We start from the raw sequence: 26,868 nt of genomic DNA, 5'->3' as shown, positions 1-26,868 counted from the left end.
TGAAAAGAAAACTTTGTATGGGATGGGAAAAATTTCAGTTTGGGGTAGAAGTGCAAGACTTGCTCAGAGGGCCTGTACTCCAACTTCCTTCACTCTCCTTCCATCAGTTTAGAGATTCTCAGAAGACATCAGCAGCTTTACCCACCTAAGTGCATTCCATTCACTATAAAAGATTAAATATGTGAACTAGAAGTTTCTACTGGAATTTTCAGCCATTACACAGTGACAGCTTTAAGGATGCCATCAGCAGCATGTCACAGGTCTGCTGCAAAGACTAAAGTCAGTTCACATCCTCTCAAAATTTCTGCTTAAGGTTAGCAGACTCAGTAGGTTGAAAAATGAATTCAGATGAAAGTATAAGGTGAGTTTAAAATACAAGTGCTATTCCTGACTAGTAATACATCTGCATCCCCATAAACCCTCCCAAATCCTTAAGAATAACCTTCCTATATAATATAATCCACTTTAAGGCTTTGTCTGCATAAAGCACTTTGGATTAATTCTTAAGACAAAAACCATGCAAATTAAAAAACTGCTTTGATTAAACTGCTTGAGACCTTCTTCAGATGCTTTTCTTCAGAATCAGAGGGACTCTCAACTATTTTCCCTCAAAGATGTAAAACAATTGAAGCAATTCACTTTAAATGCACACCTTCGGCTGACTTGAATAATTTCTTAATGGCATGTGAAGACAAGCACTTAAACTCCAGAATGACACACAAAATTTACTTAGGACTAACTGTCCAAAATATCTCCCCTGGGAGACAGGCCCAGGTGACACATCAGGACACTGGTTCAACACCAAACCATTCTAAGAATACAGGAAGCCACACAATCAGAAAAGCTTGAATTCTGGTAAATGGAATTCCTGACGGCACATTTGCTAGGTTTTAGAGAAGCATTTCTAGCAGGCACCTAGCCTTGGCTTGAAAAGCCTTTTATTCTGAGTCAATTATCCATGATAGTGTCCTGCTCTCCAGCCCTTCCCTCCCCATCCCTACCCTTTCTCTGCAAGGTACATTCCCCAGCTGCTCCTCCAAACTCTAGCCTGTTGCCCTAACAGCTGACACATGAGGCATAATCTAAGACAAAATATGACAGCCCCTTCTTGACAAATTTTAAGCATCACCTGCCTACAATGTCAAACAACTTGGAATAGAAACTGCAGGTGCAGAACCAGTAGAGAAGTGCTTTGACTTCGGATGCTCCCTCCCCCACAGCCAGGTTCTCACTGTTTTTTCCTGGGGATGCATCTTCAGATCAGAGCCACAGCCTGCTGCAGATATAGATCAGCTTTGCTCATCCCACCATTCTCTGTCACTGGCAAAAAATAGCTCTGGAGGGAGAGGAGGAGGCTTTCAGCTGTTTTCTTCTCCACTTCTTTCTCTCCTGCCTTGTAATGAGGGAGAAGCCATTTTCTCATGTTCATGGCTTGATGTCAGAGTAACTATTTTCTTACTCTGTAGAGCAGTAAATCCCCCCATGTGCCCGTAAAAGAAATTTAATAGTAGCCACAATGTTCCAGCAGCATCCTCAGCAACACCATCACCAGGATTTTCATGGAAGAGCTGAAAGAAGCTGGCTGGCATGTTACTTGTTTCCTTACCAAAGGCAGCCCAGAGAAGTGGCTGGAGCCAAAAGGAGAGGTCTGCATGGATGCTTCTCCTAGGCACCACTGATACTCTAACAGGGTTCAAAAGAACCACAGAAGAGGGACATTTTCCTAGACAGAGTCAAAAAAAGATGGAGGAAAAGCATGTAATACGCTATTCTTTAATTTTCTCATAAACAGTAACTTTTTCTTCTCAAAACATTGATTGACATTCGATCCTTTTATGAACAATTCTGAGGCCTCCCCCACAGAGCATCTAAGCTGCATCACATTAAAGCTGTTCCTTTCTCCTTGCCTCCAGCATATTCCTAACATGTAAACAACTCTGCTGTGCACACAAGCAAAGGCACAGCTAGCTAGTGAAAGCTGCAGTACTAAGGGCACCATAGGAACCCATCCAACCCTAATAACCCATTAATTTCACAGGGCTCTGTATTTATTAACTAGAAGCCAGCTGCTATTAATGCAAATGTACACGTGAAAAGTTATCCCAGTGGAAAAGCTGAAGGAACGTTACAGACTTATTTTTCACAGACTGTCATGTTTCATAAGCTTTGTTACCCCCGTAACCCAAACATACAAGAAACTCCAGTCTGAATGGTGGAAGAGTCGTGACAGACTAGGAGAAGTGTCAGGAAATCCAGCAGCCTTACTGTCTGAGGATTGCAGCTGATGTGACACCACATGATAAGCAATGTTCTTGTGGCCAAGCCTCAATACCCATAGGGACTATTTCCAGTTCAGCTTAATAAAAAGAAAAAAAACCCAATCTTACTTTTCACCTTTTCAACAGCAAGGTAATTAACAGGAGATACCTTACAAAAGTTACCAAAGTTAAAGCACAAGGATTGCTCAGCCACATACTTTGTGTGTGTTAACTCCCACTTAACAGGCTCTGGACCAAGACACTCAGGGTAAGTGTGCCTCCTGAGGGCAAGTTCCAGTTTCATCTGCAAGCCAGATTCATCTGCTCTGCCATGGAATCCTCTTACAGCACCATTGCTCAACTCACAAATCTCTTTCTGCAGGCAAATCTGATAAGGTCTGGAGGAAACACTGATCCATCTCTGACCCCTATATCATCCATCCAGGGGTTCCGCAGTGATCCCAGAGAAAAAGCCAATGTAACTGCAACTACTTCTCTTTAGGGACTTCTCTGCCTTAGGATGTTTCCAATGGCAGGAATCCAGAGCAAAGTGACTCCCAAGTTGTGAACTAAAACCAGCTGCACTGTCAGGCTCCACGATCAGGACCTAGAGCAGGCCAGGCTGCCCAGGGTGACCATTCCATTTTCCTCTTCAGTTAAAACAAAACCTGGTGATTTCTTGCTGTCCTGATTTCTGCTGTCCACACCTACTTTGTAAACTGGAGCAAATCAGTCATGTCCCAACACTCACCAGCTTCCTTTTGGCTTCTTTCTCACATTCAAAAATGTCAAACTATGAATTCCAGACCCTGCTTCTTCCTTTCAGAATGCAAAGTATCACCCTAGTCACACACACACTTCTCTTCCTCCCACTTCTTGTCAAATTCCACTGCCCATAGCAACACCAGAGCAAGTTTTATATACTTCAAGCTGTGAAATCATCTACTTCTTCCCAGCACCCCGCAAGAGCAAACTGCTTTCCTGTCCTCCTCTCTCTGCAAACCAGCAGGTGAACACCCACTCAATCCTGCACATGACGTTTACCAAAGGAGGTTTTGCTGGAGTAAAACAAGCATTCAAGAAGGTCTAGTTTTATAAGTCAGATTACATATTCTTCCCTTCTCATCTCCACATTCCTATTTTCAGTGCCTTTACCACAAATTAAAGAGGTAGTGGGAGGGAGAGCTTTCTCCTTCCATATTCTGTGCCGAGGCAAATGGTGGTTTCATCACAAAGGTCAAAACCACCTCTTTCTTACAAAACTTCCTGAAGTCTAACTCCAATGCTAGCCTTGCAAATGCTAAAATCCCTACTCATAGTAACTCTGCAGTATGCAAAAACTATTACACAGCATTTATAAAGCAGTGCAACTAAATTTTAGCTTTTGACTACAGTAAAATAATGTTCACAGTTAAAGGAGGCCAAAGTATTTAATTATCTGCAGGCTGGAAATTTTAGACAAAGCTTCAAAGACTGAGGCTTTGCAAAGTGCAAGGTGTCAGCTGCTGTACACCTTAGGTATCTGACAACATGCAATGTCACAAACACCAGTGCCAGAAGGTTGTAGCTGCATCTTAGTACCAAACATGTGGCAGCCTCTTTCTTTTTACAGAAGCCTGATCAGAAGACTACAGCCAAGCCATAGTTCAGAATTTAATGATTAAGGGTATCATTACACTGAAAATGTGAAGCATTTCAGGTTTAATTTATGAATGATAGCAACAGCTCAAGGTAAGATTATTACAAATTTTCATTCATCTTTCACTCTTATAAATAAGTAAAAATGAAAGATTGGAGAGTGATTTTTTGTACACTGTCAGCAAACAAATGCCTTGAAGTATGTTCACCACACACTAAATATTCAAGATTCAGTAACTAAATTGCCCAGGATTGCACGTAGTATGCTTTTAATTAACCAAAAAGACAAAACACAGGTTATTACCTCTTCTAATATCAGAGTTACTAGATCTATCTCATATCAAAGATCTGCCCCAGACAGGAGCACTCAAGAGGGTATCAATTAACCTTAAAGGATTCCAAAAGGTTGCTGAAGCTTCCATGCCTTTCATGGATTGGATTGGTTTGGACTGACCCCGCATCTTTGACCTACTGCTGTTGAACCCCCTCAAACAGACATAATTTATGCTAATTTAACTGAATTCAAAGGGCTCATTTGGAGTCATTCTTTCAGGGTCACACTGCAGTCAGAAGCATTCTTCACTTTTACCACTATCCCAGCATAAAGGAAGAAAGCACCCTGGACCCAGGGTTGCCCATTAGACACCTAGTTCCAAATGCAAACCTGTAGAAATACAAATCCTTGACTGACAAATCTCTACCGAAGAAAAGCAAAGAACCTGTATGCGAGAATTCCTGAAAATCAGGAATGCCATTAACCATGAAGCACCTGGTATAGCACTGCACCTCAAAAAGGTCATGAGGCAAATATAACCCTAACACACCTAATGGGAACATTTGGCTCCTTCAAAGTGCTGTAGCCTCATCAGAGCACTTGAATCAAATGTGACATTTATATCTCTATAAATAATGTGTGAGCAAAAGCAAAGACAAAGCAACATTTGCAGTTCAGGGAAAGACATCAAAACAAACACATCCTTAGTACTCAAATGTTAAACTACATGTGGGAATCTGATGATCTTTTGAATGGCTGAAAGCTAGGACACAGGAAAGGGCATCTTGTTTTTAAATTAATTATTAATCAATCTTTTCAGCCATCAAATCCCTGCAATGACTCATCCACTTGCTTTACCAAAGTCTAAACTGTTATGGGGAGACTGCAATTCCACTGGAACATTACCCTCCTGAGTGCAATACTTAACCATGTATATGTGAGAAAGGATTTTAGTAGATTCAGTCCTCTTCCACAAGCCCAGCAAGTCCTCATTATAATTGGGAAAAAAAACAAAAACAAAAACAAAAACAACAAAAACAAAAAAAAAAAAAAAAAAAAAAACAAAAAAAAAAAAAAAAAAAAAAAAAAAAAAAAAAAAACCAACAAAAAAAAAAAACAAACAACAACAACAACAACAACAAAAAAAAACAACCACACCCAACCAACCACCAACTCAAAAAACAACAAAAAAATCCCAAAACAAACCCAAAGTAAAGAAAAAAAAAGATAAAAGGCAAAACAGTATTTAGAATTTTACATTGAGAGAAACAAGAGAAGATAAAGTTCATCTCAGTTATTCATTGCAAAACCAGTATTCTTCCAGCGACAGTATACACTGTAAATAATAAGAGTATTCACATCATCCAAAATCCTCAATTATCACGTCATTGAACTATACAATTCTCCTACACTCATTCAGACTGTTTCTACTGTCTGTAAAGGAATTTAGAGAACTGTGGATTGATAGGAGCTACTTTTTAAGTTTACAAAATTATGAACTTGATCCTACACCCCACATCCATGCAAATCTCTTTTCAAACTTTGACAGCTCTACTAAATAAACTGAGCTGCAAGACTGGAGCTCAGTTGGTAATACCTATGTACAGAGCTTGCTCTTTTCCCGTGCTAAAATTATATCAGAACATTACAACACATTTGCATATCTCCCACACATGTAACTTTTTGCCAGCAGTAACAAGACGACATCTAGGCTTAGAAAACGTACCAGAAAGAGATAGAACAAGAGGGTGGAGTTTCCTGCAGGAACACCCAGGCTGAAGTCCAGCAGCTCCCAGGGAAGGTGCTGCTGTTCCAGCAGCCCGATGCCTTCGGATCAGGCTCCCACTTGCCAGTGTCAAATGTGCAACTCCTCCCAGGAAACAAAAAGCTTCCTATTGTTTCTCTCCTCTCTGCAGCCTCCTGGCTACTACCAGAAAAACCAGTATCACTTCACCATTTTTCCATAGGAATGATTTACCTCTTTCCCTTTTACTATGCTCAACCTTGGAGCTACTACAGAATAAGAGGAATAGGAAAAAAAAAGTCTCTGCTGGGTTATCTCCCTCAGTCTCTCCTGTATAGTTTTTCTGGAAATATTTCTAGTAGCAGCCCAGACTGCTGCTGTTGATTTTAATCATGCAGAAGTAATATGAAATTCACATGACTACTGTCAGTTTTCCAGCCACACAAGTTTTGCCAAAAAAAATCAATTAAAACAATCTGATCTTTCAACTTTTACCTAGGAAAGCTATAAAAAAATTACAAAGGTAGTAGAACTTTGGAAAAAGTTTGATTTACACATTGGTGCACAGTTATTTTCAGAAAATCTTTTTATTAAAAATTAAAATCATGATAGCACTGAAGATTTCTGTCACTACTTCCTCTGAAGATGCCGTGTGGAAAAAAAATAATCTGAGCCAAGTAAAAGCAAGTAATAAAAAGTGACAAGAAAACATCTGATTTGCCAGGAAGGTGTGAGAGTGAGTTTAAGTGATTTTGGAAGTCAATAATTGAATCCAGTGTTATTCAAGGTATGCTACACACTAGAAATTCTAACTAGAACGCTCAAGTTACAGGGAGCCATGGCCTTCTTTCTATATCTTTCCAGCAGCTTGTTTTCACCAGTCCCACCCTACTACAACATCCCAATAGCAAAGCTCAGTTAAAATGCAAGTAGAATAAGACAATTAATCTGAAACTCAAGAAAGTCAAATATTGTACAGGAAAATTTGAAAATAAGCCCTTACAAGTGTGAAAGTGTATCAATAACTAACAAACCAAATGCAATCCCCCCCAAATTATTAATACTTGTTTGTTAATGATCATGTTAGCTGCAGGGAAAGTGCCTTTGTAACACAACGTGATTAAGACCCAACTAGAAAAATCGTGAAATAATCAAAAATTACTTCTGTTAGTATCACATTAGGCCAAGTACACATCACATACACAGGGATAAGATCTACTGCAGGAAGCAGGCTTTTTAACACCAGCACACTTAAGATCTAAATTACCATGGACTGTGGAATGGAAAAATGCAGAACCGCATAAAAGGAAGGCAAACCCTGCTTACAAAATAGCAGTGAGTCAGCTCCTGAGGACTGGTCTATGACTGCTGTGAAAACAAGATGCACATTCCTTATGTGCACTCCAATTGTACAGCATAAAAACAAGCCCATCCCCTAAATACGCTGTTAACAGGGTAGATGACATTGCAGAAAAGGTGTCACGATACATCAGTAACCCTGTTTAACCCATAAAACTTCAGAAAACATTTTCAGCCAGTGCTGATCCACAGAGCCTTTTAACCATAGACACGTCTACTCATGTTTAGGGCATCTAATAAGCAAGAAACACTCATATCCGTGGCCTCAGATCAGTAACAGCTTATCTTGAGGACATCTCTAACTCTAAGAGGTCCTTGAGACATTCTTTGAAGAATCTCTTTCTAAAATGCCGTGACCCTTTAGCTTGTCTAGTTCCATCATCTGTAATCAGACTATCTAGAAAACCAAGAATAAACACCAAGGCCTTTTGTGACAAGCTGTGAAACTATTAACAAGCCACTTAATACCGTAAGGAACAATACATAACACAAGTACTCCACGCATTTATTTAAAGAATATAATTACATTTTCCCTGGTTCAAAAATTAAAGATAAATGGTGGGCTTTCATAATCAGTTCCCCTCTCAGCAAGTGCCCTTGGCTACAAGCAGTTCTCTTCTTGACCACATTATAGCTCATTTTGTTGGTGTTGTTTAGGGATTTCTGGGGGCTTTCTGGTCTTCTGCTCTTTTTGCTGTTTTCAGATGTCATTGGTGAAAGGTGCTTTTCCTGGTATATTGATTACTTCTGAGAAAAAAAATACTTTCAAATAATTAATGCAGCACACATGCAGGGAAAAGAAAGTCTAATAAGTCAGCTCTATCAATATTATTTTGTTGACAACTATTAAAACAAGGTGCTGACACTGAGTATCATGCCAGCACACAATGAATGGAAGCACCCTGTCCAACCTCTCCGGAAAAACAGAAACCTGGAAACCAGTTCATCATTTCAGGGAAAGGATTAAAGGTTATTTTTTCAGGTGTCCTTGCACACCAAATCCCTCTGCCAGACATTGCAGTTTATCATTGCTAAACACTTACACTGCAGAACTACCCAGAGACCTCAAGCAGGCCAGGACCTCAGCATGCAAAGTACAAAATTGATGCATAATACTTGACAGCCCTTGCCTCATCATATTTTTCAATTTCAAGTGTTTGTCTTTCCACTAGCACAGCTATTTGAACAACCCAGACAAGGAAAAGAAACTCAATGGCACTGCAAAAAACCCACCCAAGTTCCACCACCAATGTATGAAAGTGCTATGCAGAACACAAGGAAAACAGAAGTAGTTCTGCCCCTCGTTAGGATATTACACATAAAGATCTAGGTGAAAATTAAATCAAAACAGGTTTGGGGCTTTTTAAGTTGGCATACCTCCAACTATTCTAACAAAGACAGAAGAGGCTGTTGAAATAAGCTTTGTTTAATGTTTATGGATGAGAGCTCCAATTCCCATTTTCCCCATCTCCTACAACCTAGACATAATCTTTCAGTAAAGCGAAGAGTTTCTCAGCTGCTGCCTTCAGACTGAACCCTGATTGTGACAGAGCAGGGGTGCAAAAGTAAATGAAAAGAAAATTTAAATGAACCGCAGGGAGTGGAACTAGTGTGCTGAACCTCACATTTGCATCCCTTGAATTAGTTCCATTAAAGGTGAAAAAATATGGAATAGATCTGAAATGAAGCTTAACAAAATTATAGAGTTCTTGGCAGCCTGATTATTTTAACAAGTTGACAGCCAGTTATTTCAGATTGTCTCAGTTTAAATACACATACCAGGACAGCACAGTGCAGAGGAGTGGGCCAACACACTCCTGCAAGATTAGCTGTGCTTTATATTTCATGTTCTCCCTTCTGATACCTCCCAGCTCCATCACCATCTACCTCTGTCTCCACAAATACTCACCCAAATCCTCCAGAGACTACCTGCAGCTCCCCATCCCATTGCCTGAGCTGAAAAGGAAAAACTGGTATTGCTGTGAACTTGACTGCAAGTTAGTACTAATCAATGACAGCCCAAGGGAAAAAACAATTCCATGAAAACACATGAAAAAACAATTCCATGAGAGCACAGAGACTTAGGAAAGAACAGCCACTAGTCCCCAGCCAAAAGGTGGAGACCTGAGAGGCGACAGTCTGGTTCTATCACAGCCCATCACTTCTTGCATCCAAAGAAAAACCCATGCAGCACCCCTGTTTCCAGTCCTTCCCATCTCACCCGTGCCACAGAAACGTCAGCTGCTCCCAGCCTTTGGCAGCACTACCAGCATCTCAGCCCAGTGTCATGGGAGGCAGCAATGTCACCAAAGTCACCAAAACACACGACCTGCCAAAAAGGCAAAGCACGTGAGGCTGCCAGATGCAGCTGCAAACTGGACAGCCGGACGCCAGAGTGCAGCTCTGCTACAAGCAACAGTCTGGGGGGTTTGGGGGGAAATAGTGGAGTGGTGTTTGAGCTCTGCCTCTATAGCCTTAAACTACAATGCTTCCTCCATAGTAAAGATTGGAAAAAACAACCCAAACCAGGGCAGTATGCCCCTTAACTACCACAGAACTTCAAAACAGCACATGGCAGGGCCCGGGGGAAGGAGCTGTATGGCATTTTCCTTTCTTAAAAATTTCTTTTCATGGAATTGTTTTCCCCCCAATGTTTCAAATATCAGTAATGTTAACAATCATTACATTACTTGAACTGCCCATGAAAATTGTTTTGTAGTCCGCCTGGTGAAATGTTTTACCTCAAAAGGTAGCAGATTCCGTTTATGGGCAGGGAAAAAGATCACTTTTTTTTTGCCCAGCTCCTGCAGAATGTAAGAGTTAATGGAATGGAAAAGAGATTGATGCTTTATTGATCAAAACAATTCTAATTACACATAAAAGACTTTTCCACGTTTCCAGTAATACACTGAGCAAAACCTACTTCATGAAATGCAGAGAAAAGCAGAAAGTTTGGGAGCTCTTTGCTCAGCAACAAAGGCCAGAATTTTATATGTATCCAATCACCAGAGGCAGTGGAATGTTGTAATTGCAAGCATATTCTAGCACTTGAAATAACAAATAGAACTAGAGAAAAAAATAGTATGTAAATTTAAAATTTTTCTAAAAGGCCCATAAAAAGCTGTGGACAGACTAACATAATATAACAGCTAAGTCACAGAAGCACTAAAATAATTGAGCAACAAAGAGCTGTATGTTCATTTTTTCCCTTGTAAATCTCTCTCTCTATTCCCCATTTTTACTATCTGAGGTGCAAGGCAATAATGTCACCAACATCTCATGGTATGTCCTTTCTACCATCATGTGCAAATACAGCACTATGAGACGTGTCGGGCCCATCTACACAAGGAAAACCTGGCGTTGGAAAGGTCAACTTTTCCCCAGTCCAATCTCTCCTGTGGTTTCTCAATTGCTGGAAGTGTTCCACCTCCCCTGAAACTACATCTGGTATGCACAAGGACAGGCAGATCTTACTCTTTGATGCTGCACCTCACTACACTGATTTAGTGCTCCAGTGTTCACTCAACCTCCAAGAGAATGAGAACTGTGAAGGTGCTTCAAAACAGCATCACCTACCAAAGACAACAGACAAAGCTTGAGGGAGCAACATACTGAGAATCACTTTCCATCTTTCCAGAGGCACCTCCCGAGATTCCACTCAAGAACTGAGAGCAGGTAGGTATTTCAGAACATCATCATACTAAATTAAATTACATAGCTAAGAATACTGCAGCCCACTGAACCTGATACCCATCCAGTACGAAACAGGTCTGTGAACACAAAACCATGCAACGAGACATTACTCCAGGGGAGGTTCAAAGAAAGCAGTGCTGCATTTTGACCCTGCTCAATTTTTCTCTGCTGTAGCAAGCTGGCGACCAGCCCTGCCAGTGCCATCTCCTGCCTCCCCCGAGCTGTGCCAGTGCCACCACCCGTGGCCAGCCTGGGCTCAGGCTCCAGAAGGACAGGCTGGAAGCAGCTCAGCTCACTGACCCGTGGCTGTGGGGACTGCCTTTTGCTATCAGTAATGGACAAGTCTCCCATCTAGGCAAAGAAATATAAGAGCAGAAACAGTGAAAAAACACCAAAGTGAGGCTGTTTTCCAGCTCTTTTCCAGTTATTTTTCAGTTTCTGTCTCTAATGATAACATTGAGAATTCTGCTGGAAGGACAGAAGAAAGAAAAGATAAACCAACACGAAAATTGTAACATTGGAGCAAGATACACAAAAGTTCTTTTCATTGCAAAGAATTACTCAAAAGGACATCTATATCTGCACTAAGGAAAACATTGCTTCTGCCTTGAGGTAGCCTTGGAAATAAATAACACTGTTGCAAGAAAAAAATTTGGAGGGAATTTCAATCAATTTAATTTATTTTTCAGTTAATAAGCTTCTAATTATTACTTCTGGTACTGAAAAACACACAAGGGAAGCAGCCCTTGCTCTCCAAACCCCTCACCACACCTGCTTCTGGCAGTGGGGCAGCAGGACCAGCAGCCATTCTGGTTTCCAGCAGAAGGTCAGCATTGCTGCTTATTATGTGCGTATAGTAAACAAATAACTTATACAGACAAGTTGTTCTTAAAACAAATCAAAAGCACATCAAGTGAAATGTGATCTAAAATAAGCCAGCAATGTTTCAGAATATCACTATTTCCCCTGGCACTTCAGGATGCTGCAGCTGCAGAAATTCCTCTAAAACAATTCAAGACTTAAAGCTTATGCTCCCACGAAAAGAGGTTTCCAGACAGAAATATATTATAAATATACACACACATTCCATCACAGTAACCAGACCAGAACACTTGCACAAGAAAGCCCCTAGCCACACTTTAACATTTCGTTCATTGAACTGTATCAGCCAGTTTTTGGGTTTTTTTCGTGCTTCCCAACTATGCCAGCAAAAATCTTACTGCAAAAGCCCTTCTAGTGAGTGCAAAATTTTCTGCCTGCATAAACCATTCCTTTCACAGGACATGGTATAAGCACTGCTAGCGAAAAAAATTCCTCTCATACCAGTAGAGGAACCTGAGAAGGAAGTGGTGAGACCAGGTAACAAAAGTGTGCAAGCAGGGAGGGTGAAAGCAAAGGAGAGCATTGCATCAGTCTAGCTTATGTATACAAAAAAAGGCAGGAAGCAGTAACTGCCCTCACACCACATTCGTGCCAGAAGAAACTAAACTGCAAAGTCACAACACTACTACAAGAAGTAACAGCACGAAAACACTGCACGCAGGTCAGACTGACCAACTCAACTTGACAGACCTGGCATTTTGTTTTCTATTTGGATTTTTGTGTCATGTTTTGTGTAATGTATAATCTTGAGAAAAAAATATCACCTAGAAACTCAAGCATAAAACCATTTACCTCAAGAGGATAGTAACTCTATTCTCCCCAAGAGTTCAAGTGTCAGTTGTGTTAACTATTTCACTACTGATAAGTTACTTAGCAAAATTTCTTTGCTAAAACCTATCTCAGAACTCCAAGCCATCTGTAAAAGCCTCTTACAAGCAAAACCATCCACATCTTCCCCACCCAAGAGTAAACAACATCTCCACTTTTCCCAATGAGCATCCTTATAATACAGACTCATCCTGGCTATGTGAAAAATACTCAATACCAAGAATAAAGGAGTGTGGGTTAAAAAACAAACAAAAAAAAAATTAAGACAGATTCAGTACACTTTTAAAGACTTGCCTGTCTGTGTTTCCACTGAAATATAAACCTTCTCTGTACTCCCTCTGCTTTTTTTTTTTTTTTTTTTTTTTTTTTTTTTAAACCCCAGATCTGGTGCAGGTTATCCAGCCTGCCACATCACATCAACACAGAAACCAGTAAGGCCTGGCTGCAGAATTTAGGTCAACTCGTCTGCAGAGTACATAAGGTCTTCCACACAGCCATGAATTTCCTAGTAATGCTTCAATAATCCCTCTTCATCCTGCTATGCAGCTATTTCACTAGGAACTGCTAGTTTTCCTCTAACTCCCCAACAAAGACTCTCCACAGGAGGGATGTTTGCAGGCGAATGAGCCACTATCTCTTCCTTGGGAAGCAGGAAGCTGGTTGTTGAATCAAATAAATGCTGATTCTTATTTCCCAAGACAAAAAAAAAGAAAGTGAAGTATTCACAATGGAAGCTATAAAAAGAGTCTATCTTTTAACCACACCAGTAAAGACATAATCGGAGCTGGAAATTACCTCAAGGATATCAGACTTAAATTTTCTTAACAGATTTTAAACAAACCCTCACTGCCTCCACTTGGGTCAATAAATAAAAAAATAACAAAAATGTGACTAATAAATTCAGACAGTCTAAGCAACAGAGGCTTGTATTTCTGGAGAGAAAACATCACTTGAGGTGAAAAAAACATTGTGCCTCTTCAAAAAATACTCCCTCTAACAGTCCATTGCATGCCACTGCCATCCCAAGCATTGTTGTACAAGCCCACATAAGCAGTAGCCCTGTTCTTAAAGAATCTCTAACGGTACATAAAAAAAATATACAAAGCCTTTTCAGAACATGGTCCTCAGAGCAGGAGTCTCAAACTGGAAGATACAGTTACATAAGGCAAAAAACGCAAATTGAATACAATAAATCAAAACTCTGAACTTCTCTGTCTTCATACAAGATGAACCTAACTAAATCTTCTCAAGTATGACAATCTGAAAGATGTGAATGCAAGAATAAATACCAGTTTCCAGGAATGGTTACAGACATCTCAGCAAATAAAACAAGCAAGGTGACAGTTGGTTTTGTCTTAAAACCCATCAGTTTGCTACCTCTCTGTGCTCTACAGTTCACACGTGCTCATCAAAAGCTAGCACTGAAGTCTCCCTACTAAGACAAAAAATAAAGCTGAGGAAAAAGCTTTCCTCAAGACATCAAACTGCTCTTCAACATTCAAACATTTGCTAAGAGTATTCCCAGCCCATTCTTTACAACTTACATGAAGCCTGAAAATTGTATTTGAAGACATGTACTGAGCTGTACTGCACATTAGATGTGCAAATCAAATACCCCAGAAAACATGTTGTATTTGTCTCTGTTCACCTCAGATCTGTTACAGAACTCAGACATATAACATGCACTCATGCCAGGCCCACAGGCTGTCCTTACTGGGCCCCCACTGCATCACACATGTTAACAAGACCTTCTAAAAAACGTAACTTTTTATAACTAATGATCATCCATAACTTAACTCTGCATCAGACAACTGTTCCCGTTACTGGCCCAGTACCTGATCAGGCTGTGCTTCTCCGCCCTCCTCCTCTGGCTTCAGCTGGGCTGAGTGCTGGCTCCTGAAGGCTCCAGCAGCAGGAACACCAAGCCAGACTCTGATGATCACTTTCTCATTTTGAAAAGCGCCACAGACTCCTCCTATATAAAAACAAACTGCTGTGAATCAAACTGGCCAAATAAAGCAGTCATGGTAGCGGGGGTCAGAGGAATGCCACTCTGCAACACAGAAGACAAAGGTTATCCTGATCCTTCTGCTGACAGTGCTTCATCTCTGGGGAAGACTGAGTACTTCCTTGTCTTAATAACTTTGAAACTACTCTAAACGAGTTGTCCTGTTCTTAAAGAGTGTAGATCCCAAATGAGCAGCTAGTGATTTCCCACATATTTTCTTAAACATCCTAACTTAACCAAGAGCATGACTGTTTCTACATCATCACCTCCCTACACCACCACAAAAGCCAGACCAGACCCCAGTGATGTGCTCCACACAAACACTTTTGATGACACTTCAACCACTGCATTACAGATGTATGCCAGGCAAGCAGACCACCTTGAGTCAAATGAGCTGCTTGGAAAAATCTCAGGAAAACACTTCTATCCTCTGAGATGAAAAATAGAGAGGAAGTGAGATTGTCCCCCTCCTTCTTCAGCCCAAAATTTCCACCAGCTAAGACCCAGCACAGCTGCCTTCACTTCCAGAGACCCAGAGGCTCCAGGGCTTTGCAGAGCACACAGACGGAAAGCAACAACTCAGCAAAAAGAACAGTCAGACTCCAGCAGGTAATTCATGAATATTTATTTTAGTTTGCTGCTTATTAAGTATGCCTTGTTATAAATCAAGTATTTTACAGTAATTGCCTCCAATCAACAAACACGGGGAAAGCTGCTATGTAAACCAATGTTGTTCCACATCCAAAAGGAGTCCCTTAGCAACAGGCAGGACTCTAAAGGACTCTCAGTGCACAGCTGGCTGGCTGCCACTGCCTTGCTGCCCTTGCTGCACCCCAAGCAGCACTGCTGTGTGCCCAAGGTCTTCCCAGCACGGCCAGCCACAGTACAATGCCAAGGTGCCAACAGCAGTGCAGCAGGCACTCACTGCAAGGGCAGCAAGCCCCAGGTACACAGAGCAGAGGATGCTCCACAGCCAGGGACAGCCAGCTGCAACCCCAACTTCAGCCCCCAGCCCACTGCCCACTTGCAGCAGAGCTGTCCTGCCCTAAGGGTCAGCACCCAGCACCAAGAGCAGTGTGCTCACCCACCTGAGCTGCTCCCAAACCACTGCAGAAAAATATGCAAAGCAAGTCCCCCCCCCAAGTCTCCATCTACTTTTTTTTCTGAGGTTTTTTCAGAGGTGGCACCCACTGGCACTCAGAAGCACACAGGAACAAGCCCTCTGTCAGGCTTTCCACTGAGATCATTTTAAAGGTCAGCAGGAACCTGCTGCTCCAGGTTTCCTCTTAGCAGAAGAGACACAGAATAAGGAAATGGAGAAAACACTGTCAAATCCTCAAATAAAATATGCCTCATGGACTTTTCTTCTTGAAAGGGCTTGGAGGGGTCAAGTGGTCTCAGGAGAAGCAAATCTTTTTATGCAGAACTGGAGTTTTCAGAGACTCTAGGTTTTTAAATACATAGAGGAAAAAACCTGTGACTAGATACTTTCCAAAGGTCTACCTTTAGAAAGCTTTCCAAGCAGGCTTCAGAACAGACCTTTGGATCATACTTGAGGTCTAACAGAAAACACTCATAACCATGGGGCCATTCACCTCAGCTGCTTCTGTAACCCTATTTTTTCACGAGGTCAGAGAGCCATGTAAGAAGGGCCTAAACAGAGTTCACCATGCCCTCCAATCCCCCCTCGGCACTGATTCCAAAGACAACAAACCATTTCCAAAAACGGCAGGCAAAGGCAGTTCCCATCTTCAAAGTAGGAGGACTGTGTTTTTTGAGAATATATCAGCATTTAAGGAAAGGGGTCAGGAGAGGCTGAACAGCACCACCATCACACTCAGTAAGGTATGGAAGAACAGGAGAGCTTCTCTTCAAGAGCTGAATCACAATCTGAAAGACTGCTGAGGTCCATCACCACCGCCCTCCCCTTTCCAGAACAGGCTGAACACATAGATTGGATCATACATGGAGGAAATGTAAAGGATAACAAATGACAAAATACTTCAAAAATTTTGTTTTAAAACAAACAAAAGAAAACCAAAAACAAACCAAAAACCAATCTAAAAGCAGAAAAAGCAGAAATTCTTATATAAATCATAGCAGTACATAACCAGATGTTTGGGCAATGCCAAGACCAGTGAGGAATTCTTCCCCACAGTTCTTACCACAAAAATTCTCATGGATTTTGTTCCAAATCCCATTTGACAAATTCTCACTTTATGCTACTTCCTTCACCTCCCACTTTTAAAGTGACAACCTCAATTTATTAGAACAAAGCGACATCTTTCTTACAGAAACGTCTGCTTTGATACAAGAATACACAGCCACTGGTACAGTCAGTATGTGGGACTGTGGCTATGAAGGAGATTAAATAAGAAGCACATGCACCACTTCTCTTTTAACCTTGTCCCCTCTGGCACTCATTCACTTCAGTACTTTTCTTTCATGGCCCTACAGCATAGGGAAAGACACCACATTTACATTGGGGTGTTGGCATCAGCCAGTGCCAATTTCATCTGAATCACAGCCAGGCACTTAGCACCTCAGGCGTAACACCTGCAACCTCCAAATGCCACGTCCTCGATACAGTAGCCTACATGTGGCTGCCTCCCTTTGTACAGTCACTTGATCAAACATCTTTTCCATTAAGGAAAACAATACTTCTGATGCTTTTAACAGGGAAATAGTAATTGTTAACTGAGAAAAAAAAAAAAAAAAAAAAAAAAAAAAAAAAAAAAAAAAAAAAACACACCCTGAACAATGCACTTAGAACAAATCATTATGAATTCTGTAAAGAAAGGAAAAGGAGGGAAGTCACAGTATTTTGAGGAAGAGGTAGAGATTTTGGAAAAAAACCCCAACAACCTCAGCTAATTAAATAACTAAGCAGTCTCAGTCACCAGAGGTTTAATTTCAGCATGATGGAATAATTCTCAGTTCTGCATATATCTCCAAGTACCCAGACAACAGCAGACATTTGACAATCTCTTCAGTTAACTTGCCATCTTCCTCCCTTGCTGCTGCATAAGAAAAACAACAAACCAGCAGACGGGAAGAGTGTCATGCCACCAAGAGAGAAAAAAAACTCCAGCAAGATACATACTGTAGAAATACTGTCAAAAGTAGCATGTAACCTAACCAAATAAATACCAGATTGTGTTGCTACCTCTGAGTAAGTTTTGCATTTAGCTGAAGCTGATTTGTGGCCACTCTGCTACTTAACATTCCTGCTCTCTCCATGGTGTGTGCCTGGGAAAGGCATCTTGCCCAAAGCAGAGGGTGGGCTGGAAGGCAGGACTTCCCCTTTCAACAGCAGTGCAAGCTCAAATTTGCTCCAGCTGGTCTTGAAACCACACTCCCCTTGGAAAGCACCTTAGGCATTGCTCCTGCTACATGGGAGCCAACAGGATCCCACTGCCACTCCCTGCAGAGTTCATTGTCCATTCTAGGGCTTTGCTGCAGCTTTTCACATGACACCCAACACCCAGTTTAATTTGGGGGCTCCCTTCTCTTGGTGGCCACCTCCTCTTGCTCCATCCATGAGCCAGAGGCTGTGTGCAAACTCCTCCCCACTTCCTCTATTCTGCTGCAGACAGCAGGAATATATAGCAAAGACATCAACAAATCATTCTTTGCTTGTCAAGCAGGCAAAACTTCTCTCTGCTACAGCTAACTTACTGTCTGACCCACAGGAAGTACAAGGGGGCTGCTGCCGGTAGCTCTGGTATTACACTCTTTAGCAGATAGCACACCAGATAAAGGATTTAACAAATTCAAACAGTAAACAGGAAAATAATCAGACAGTGAAGAAGTCTTAACATAGATGAGGCGACAGAAATCAGCACCTATGAAAGTGTGGAGGGCCACCATCCTTTCTTCATGCACAAAAGAAACAGCAGAGAAGGGCTTACTCTGCTCTTCATGCTGACCAGCTGCACACTGGTTGTTTCAGCCTGAAACACTGTGCACATGGACAGACTACAGTCTTAAAATATAAATGAGGAACATGCAAACCATTAGCCAAAACCACACTTGTACTAATTCAACCCGTAAGCTCCAGGTACCCATCACATTTCATGCAATGAATTTTTTCAAATGCTTTGCTTTCAAGCTGACTCCAAACAGGGAAAATTTGGCCATTCCACTGTGAGCATGAAAGCCTTGTTTCTGGAATGAGGCACCCTCAAACAGAATTCCTACACTTTCCACTTGCAGAACAGTATATATAATCTCAAGCTTTATAATTCTATGTTATATTTACTCACGCTTCTCTCCACAGTTTTATCTCCTTTTCTTTGCCTCACCATTACTATTTTCTTTTGTATTTTTGCATGTTTCTCATGTTCTTATTTTCAGGCTTCACTATCTTTGTTCTCCTGTAACTCTGGCCTCAGTGTTTCTTTAAAATTTGTTTGGATTAAACTGATCAATGCTAATAAAGACACTCTCAAATTCACCTCTCAATGTAAGTACATCATAAATTAAGTTTCACTAGGAGTGAACATGGCATAAATACAAATTTTAAACACTGGAAAAAGAATCTTGTCCCAACTTGTGCATTTTTCACTTTTCTGAATTATTTGATTTCTCTCACTCCACTCCTTTTTCTAAGAACACTTTTCTTCTACTAGTTTTCTGTTAGACACTTTCCTGCCCACTTTTCATTGGGACACCAGCACTGGTTAAGTTCACAATTTCTGCAGCACCAACAAGCCTTTATGTATCTGCATTTCTCCACTTCCTTGTTTCCAGAGCAAATAGATTTGTTGTCAGAAGGATGAAAAAGGAGAGGAGCAAAACTATCAAGCCAGTCTTCCCTTTCTCTCTACTATCAAGGCCAACAAGGCAAAACTGTGAAGAAATTTAGTATGGGTTATAAACCAGCAAACATTACTTAAAAAAAAAACGCTCAATGCATGAAAAGTTTCATTTCCCTTTTGTGAGTTCCTCTGCTAAACTACATAGGTTAGGCTTTGTTTCTTAATTTAATTAGTCAGAAAGTAAGTACATAAAAGTTTCTGGATGTCAGCCATTGAGAGGAGCCCTGTATGTGGACTTCTCAGTTTGTACTTTTAAATACCAGTCAGATTACCCATGAAGTCTGGCTCCTCCGTGCATCCTTGATGAAGGCAATTGCTAATGCATGTGGAAAGCATGTGCAACCACAGTGGTGCCTGGAAACAAAGCAACCCAGTGCACTACCTCTAACACTGCTCCCTCGAGTTCTAATGCAGGGACTGTCAGACCAAGGCAATTCCTATCCTCCCTTTCCGTGATCTGTGCACAAACCACCATTTACAAATATGCAACATGGACTTTGTTTTCTCCCCATTATTCACTGATATTTGCATTGGTTTAGTGGTCAAATTTATACAGAACAATCCAAACTACATCAGCTTAACACTGTGTTCCTCTGTGCAGGACTGCAAAGGCAACAAAATGTCTATTACATAACGCTTCTGTATAAAATATTAATTTTCACAGAGAAAGCTTTTGAACCAAAAGGTTATTTTCAATGATCAACAAATCAGTGTTGTATAAGCCTGGTTATTTAATTGATGTATTTGAGACAGATAACAAACCATACATTTTATTGGCATAACATGAAAAAATCAACTTTTTATGTGCGCACATTAAATATATCCATCCCTAGCACACACAGCTTAAGCGAGCCTGCACTGGGGTAATTGCAGGCATCAGCATCTTTTATACAAGTTCTCACACCAGCAGAAAGCATGTAAGCTTCCTTTCCTTCCTATCCTGCAACGGATGAAGAACAGGTAAATATTCAGACATCATATTCATATACATATCCCGTGCACTTGTTCTGTCCTTAGAGCTATAGTCTCAGGTGGGAAAATCACTGCAGCAAGAGGAAAGTGCTTCAACATTTTTTCCATGCAAAAAAAAAAAAAAAAAAAAAAAAAAAAAAAAAAAAAAAAAAAAAAAAAAAAAAAAATCCCCATTTTTTAACAAGCATGTTGGTATCTGTACCATTGGCCAGACTTGCAAACACTGGAGGTGTGGCAGCCCTGGCTTCTGTAGGACTCAAGGGCAATCAGGAATAGCTTTCATAAAGAAACTTTTCTCAATGCTGACTTGTAAAGAATGAAGTTCAAGCAAGGAAAGAAAGACAAACCTTTGCTGTGACTCTGTAGCCATTAGGTTGCATGAGGACAGGTAGGAGCCTGCCGACTGCTTCATCAGAAGGACTATAAAGAGCCTTCATGAATGGGGCTTTTCCTTTCTCTGTGTATCTTTACATAAAAATGCAGGGAGGGGGCTCATCTTGAGTATCACTGTCTCCAGCAGATGGTCTCATCATATTTACCAGCTCCATGTGAGTGCTAAAGGTAAGACATCTCAAACAGCAACAGGCACTTTAGTTTGCCTCATCCATGGTCCAGCCATGCAGGGGAGATCATCAGGAGATACAACTCTGACAGAAAAATCACGAGCAAATGAATAGAGAAATTTTAAAACTCCAGTTTGAGAAGTGTGCATTTTTTTTTTCAAATATATATGCACAGCAAACAATTTGAAGAGATACCTGATAGGAAAAGGCAACAACAGCATTACCTTTACCTGTACTATCTGTAGTGCCCACCCCTTGGGTCTGAGAAATCTTCCACTGCAATTTTCTGTCTTCAAAGCAGACCATCGTAAGACACAACACCTGGGATGCCTAACTTTTGACAAGATCATACACAGAGCGTTCTTTTCTTTTTTTTCTTTATCACTAACAAGGAGCAAGGCAGATCACAAGAATCAGACTATTCCTTCTTCTACTGATCACACAACACAAAAAGCAAGACCATGATGAATAAACACAAAGGCTATCCTCATCCACTGTTGGATGCCATATGCTTTCAACTTGGTTATTTCTTTCTGCTTCTTAATCAGTTATCTTCAACAAAAAAGGACCTCCAAAAGGAAAAAAAATCTGAGCAACAACTATCTTTCCTCCTCCTTAAGGGTGGCTGTATTTTACCCCACGATTGCTTCTCAAGTCTTGAATGTCGCAATAACTTCAGTCTCAGAACAAATCAATTCTGAGGAAAGAGCTCAAGTGGAAAGAAGGAAATTAGTTTTAAGGCTACATGAACAATATAGTTTTATAACCTGATTTATACTTGAAGAGGGAGAAGAAGAAAAACTAAGGTATTTCTTTCGTAACATTTCTAACAAACAAGTCCTTGGTGCAGCCATCCTCACTTCCCATACTACTGCTTGCCTCCAAGTGTTGGGCAAAAGTGGCATTTTGCTGGCTTGATTTCAAGAAAACAAGTTTTCTCCTTCCAAGGATATCTCCCTGAACATTCTGGCAGCTGCTACATGAATGTCTTTTAACTTCTGTTCTTATCCATTTCTTGAAGGGGGACAAGAACCTGTTCTTGCTGCAGCTGAAGAGAATATAGAAATAAATTAGAAGATCTTCAACTTTTTTAATTAAATAAATTTGTGGGAAGAGAAGGACTGAAGCAGTGTCAAGTTAAAATTAATCATGTGGAAATTAGTATTACTGACAGTATTAGGTGCCAACTTGACTTGTGACGCACTTTTGTTTTTAACATGCCAAAAACAAGATGATTCTCAAGAAGTTAAACCCTAGAAATCCTGGCTTTATTCTTTCCTAAATTTGTTTGTAATTTCTGAGGGGAGAAATTGTTTGGCAAGCAATTGGTACCTATTCTTTGTTATATGGTTAAAAGAAAATTGTCCTCAATTTGCTCCAACCAAAAGATCTTGAGCCAAACACATCTCCAACGCAAGCAAGTCAAACTTAAAAAACGTAGCTCAAAGCGTTCTCAAGGTTAGAGGCACCAGACAGCCTTGAAACACTAATTACCATTGCTTTTCACAAAACACAATGCTAGCAGCTGCTAGAAAACTGCATTTCACAAATACCTGTCTTTGTATTTCAGCCCTGAGTGGACCCACAGAAGCTCATCATCACAGCCAAGAACAAACACTTCCAAGATCAAGGAGCACTAGTGTGACCCCAGAGAGCCTCATGCATGCATGTGGACTCATGAAATTATACATACATGAAAAATTAGTCATGGACACAAGTCTTTGCATGGTGAAGTCCACAGGCTTTTCACTGCTTGTTAAAAAAAAACCCCCACGTTTAAAATGTCAGTTATGCAAAAGCCCAGACAAGTCTTTATCTAAATGTAAGGTTTCTGGGAAAAAAAATATTTCCATTTTTCTTAACACAGCAATAGCTTTTTCTTTTTATGTTGGTTAGGATACAATCTTCCCACCACCAAGAGACAATAAATAAATAAATAAATAAATAAATAAAATCGAAAGGAAAGAAAAAAAAAAAGGAGAACTGTGCAGCCCTATTTCAATGCTAGCAAGAAATGGAAGAATTTAAATAAAGACACTGAAGTAAAAAACTGAAATAACAGGCTTTGTTCTTTCTACTTAACGTTACTGTGCTATTATACATAATACCTGAGTATAATAAATATTGCTAATTGTGTTTTATGATATTTAGGGATCTACAGCAACATCATGAATTGGAAGATAAAGACTGCTTTTTTTGAAAGGAAATGAAAATCTTCAGAGTTCATTATTTTGTGAAATACCTACCCTGGAACTCCCGGTTTTTTTTGGCACCCAGTTGAGAAACTTGTTTACCGAGTTCCCTCATGTTCCCCCATTTGTGACTCAAGCTACTTCTCTGCAAAACAGCCTTCAGCAGCCCCACACAGATTAAGCGCTTTAAGCCTCAGGACACTAACTCAGTGATCACAGTGCCCACGTACATGTACCAAAATTCCCTTCTCTTAGAGGTGCAGGAGAAAGCAAAGGAGACCCTGAGTCAGCACTCTGCCTGCACAGCAGCCAAGCCAACCCTCGAATACGCCACAAAAGCAGGACCTGACGCAGCTGCTGGTGCCACCAGAGAACACACAGCACGTCAGAAACTCAGCCTGTGTACAGGGCCTGATTCAAAATCCACTTACTGTCACTGCCTTTAATAGATTTTGAATGGGACCTCAATACACAGAAGAAATGGGAAGACCTGGAGAATTTAAAAGAACCAACTTCAAGCCAGGAAACTTCAGTACAGTCCCTTCTTATAAAATTGCGCCAAGCCACAACACACATAGCTGCAAGTGCTTTTGACCACAGGGATGGACATACCCTTTTCTCCACTAGCCTTTATGCTCTTATCCTCCTGTCACTGGCAGGACTTATTGCAAGCCCAACACAAACAGCATTAGCTTTTTTCCTCCCTATCCAGGCATGCGGTCAAGAAAACTGTCCATAAACAGGAGGCAGAGCTGTGGTATCTCTGTACCACCACTTATGTACTCCTACATAAGAGAAGGGGGCAACAGGCACAAAGGGCTAAAAAAGAACTGGAATACAAGAACTACATTTCAGGTGTACAGCTATGTGTTAGTACAATGTTCACTAGTTAATCTTTCCAGGGCAAGCACCCAAGAGCTTTCACTCTCTCTGCATTGTTATTATAGAGGTTGCCTCCTATTAATAATTACCTTCCTCTGACTGCAGCACACAGTCTTTCTTCATTGCTGGTACTGCTGCTTAGAACTCCTTCTCCAGATCCCAACACGCTGGACACATTACCATCCCCTCAAGGATGTCAGGACTGGTAGAGACCTATTGTGCATACCTGGATCTTACAAAACAAATGACAGCTTAACGCTGCTCCCTTCCCTGCATAACCTCACATCGCTGTTGTAAACTTTTAATCTTTTGTGTTCGAGTAATCACAATTACAAATAACAGCATCTATTTAATATTCCCTGCTATTATGTGCAAGAAAACAGACACAGCAAACAGACAAGTGTTTTTGACCTAAGCAAGATGCAGGGAAAACACCAAATGAGTTTACTATAAAGGCAATGCCTGCCTAGAGACACAGGAGAAAACCATGTAAAAAAATATAGCCACAGAAGCATATTCCTAGGTCAGGACCCCATAAATCAGTTTCAACTAACAATAAAAGGTTTATAGGGCATTTGTAAGGCACAAAGAATGAATAGGATCTTGGCCTCAAGTAAGGCTTGGTGAATTAATTTAAGAGGGCAATCAAGAGCAAATAACACAACACTAACCTTACCCTAAGTCTGAAGAAAGATGGTTTCCTTTGCCTCCAGGAAGAGGTGAGGGAAAAAAACAAAAACAAAACACCACCATCAAAATCAACAAACAATACATAAAACAAACAAACAAACAACCTACCAAAAAAAAAAAAAAACCAACCCTACAGAGAAAGGGACTTAGCTACCCCATCTGTCATGAAAGTGTTTTTTTGATAGCTCAGAGCTGTGGGTTTAAAATCTCAGCCCTGTTCATGCAAATTTCTCACATCCTAAAACCCTCTCTCCCAAACAAGCAGGCATTGTCACTCCCCACCTTCAGTTATAGAGGCAGAAAATACTATCCTTTCCTATCACGATGACAGATACAATGCTGAAAAAAACCCAAATACTTCCCTGAAGTGCTCGGAGACTTTTTAAAGCTGTAACTGACAAAGCTGAGGAGTAGCAGGTACCCCAAAGTGCTCTCTGCACCAGCAGCTAAATCAAGTAAAACATCACTTTCAGCACCACCATTACAGGAAGTACTGCTAAGACTTATCCACCAAACAACACCATCACCACTACCGTCCTCCATTTTCAAGTCTGAATAACCTCTCTCCTGGCTCTCCCACACTGGGAAGGTCCAGAGGAGAAAGTGCCCCGGGCTGCAGGCGGGCTATGAAGGCAGAGCCCGAATCCCCGCGGTGACCGCAGACCAGCTCCCCTGAAGGATGCTGGGCAAGTCACAAGCCTTCTGCGCCTCAATCCGTGTTTGTTTAAGAGCAGTGGCAGCACTTGTGACGGGGGGAAATGGAGGTTGCACGGCAGGAGCTGCTGTGCCAGGCTCAGGGATCCTACAGGAGCGGGAGTGGGGAGCAGGGGGAAGCGAGGAGACGCGCCTCGGAAAAGAAGAGATGGTTGGTTATCTGACAGGGCTGGTCCTGCCCTGAAGATGTGCTCTATTGACTGGCTTGGGTCCCTTTAATCTGCGTGTGCTGCAACACGAAGCGCAGCTGACCCCACACAAAAGCCGCACAGCTGGCGGCCCCGGAGGGCCGGATCCAGCCCCCCTGGCCCCGAAAGGGGCTCGCGGTCCCAGCCGCATTCCCCGGCACCGCACCGCACTCCCGGACCCGCCGGCCCCTCGCCCCGAGGGCACGTCCAGCGGGACGGGCATCCCGCGGGAGAGGAGCGGAGCGGGGCCAGCACAGCCCTGCCGGGTCCCGCCGAGCACACCGGGCTGGCGGCGGCCCCGGGAACCGGCCCAGGCCGGTCTGCGCGCAGAGAGAGATAAAGAGAAGCGCCAGGGAAAGCGCAGGGAGGGAACGGCGGGGGCGCCGGTGAAGATGCCGCCCCATCCCCGCGGCCCCTCCGCCGCCTACCCGACCGCCCGCCCCGCGCTCGCCTCACCTCACCTCAGGGCCGGCTCTGGGGGCTGCGGTCCCCGAGAGCAGCCCGGCCGGGCCGAGCCGAACCGAGCGGAGCCGTGCGAGCGCGCAGAGCTCCTCGGCGGCGGTCAGCCCCGCGGCGTTGCCATGCGGGCGGGCGAGCAGAGGCGGGGCGGGCTGGGCTCGGCTGGGCTGCTAGCGGCGCCCTGCAGCGCGCTCCCGCATGGCTCGGCGTGCGGACAGCACCGGCTGCCGGCGGCGGCGGGGCCGGCGGGGCGGCGGCCAATGGCTCCCGCGGCGCCGCGCATGTGAGGGCCGGGCTGGGCCGGGCCCGCCCCGCCCGCGCGCCCCCCGCGCAGCCGCCGCGCTCAGGTGCCCGCGGCCAGGGCCAGGGCCAGGGGCCGGGCCGGGGCTGTGCCTGTGCCCGGGCTCTCGGATGGGGCGGCGGGCGCGGCCCGAGCGGAGCGCAGCGCGGGGCGGCAGAGCGCGTGGCGTGTGCTCCGTGCGCAGGTAAACGGAACCAGATAGCTGCGTGGGCCAGATAAAACAGCCACAAGTTCAAAACGCGTGGGTTAATTATTAAAATGCTATAGTTATTTTATTTGTCTGTGTTGAGCCATTGAGGGAGCCAAGAGGTCGAGGGCGGCCCTTGCTGGGGCGGGGGCGGCACCGCTGGGGCCGCAGGGACGGATCCCCCACGGCGGGGGCGGGGGCTGGATGCGGGACACG

At 42.5% G+C, this 26,868-nt stretch overlaps 1 protein-coding gene across 4 annotated transcripts in view; it reads right to left on the bottom strand.

Moving 5' to 3' along the window:
• The window catches only part of LRRC8D (leucine rich repeat containing 8 VRAC subunit D), a 52,514-nt gene extending 26,268 nt beyond the window's left edge, over window positions 1-26,246 (bottom strand). The window contains exons 1-3 of one of the 4 annotated variants that reach the window (XM_083867548.1): window positions 26,167-26,246; window positions 14,512-14,651; window positions 1,607-1,723 (exon numbers count right to left, since the gene is read on the bottom strand). The gene's annotated coding sequence lies outside the window, so the exon portion shown is untranslated. Of the gene's footprint in view, window positions 1-1,606; window positions 1,724-14,511; window positions 14,652-23,285; window positions 23,464-24,789; window positions 25,102-26,166 lie in introns of those variants that run through there. The other 3 variants (XM_083867545.1, XM_083867546.1, XM_083867547.1) reach the window with 3 other exon arrangements.
• Window positions 26,247-26,868: the final 622 nt, after the last annotated feature.

This window comes from Zosterops lateralis, assembly GCF_965231275.1.
Source record: "Zosterops lateralis genome assembly, chromosome: 9".
Taxonomy (NCBI): Eukaryota; Metazoa; Chordata; class Aves; order Passeriformes; family Zosteropidae; genus Zosterops; species Zosterops lateralis.
The sequence above is the reverse complement of the archived record's forward strand: the minus strand, read 5'-3'. Positions and strand labels throughout refer to the sequence as shown.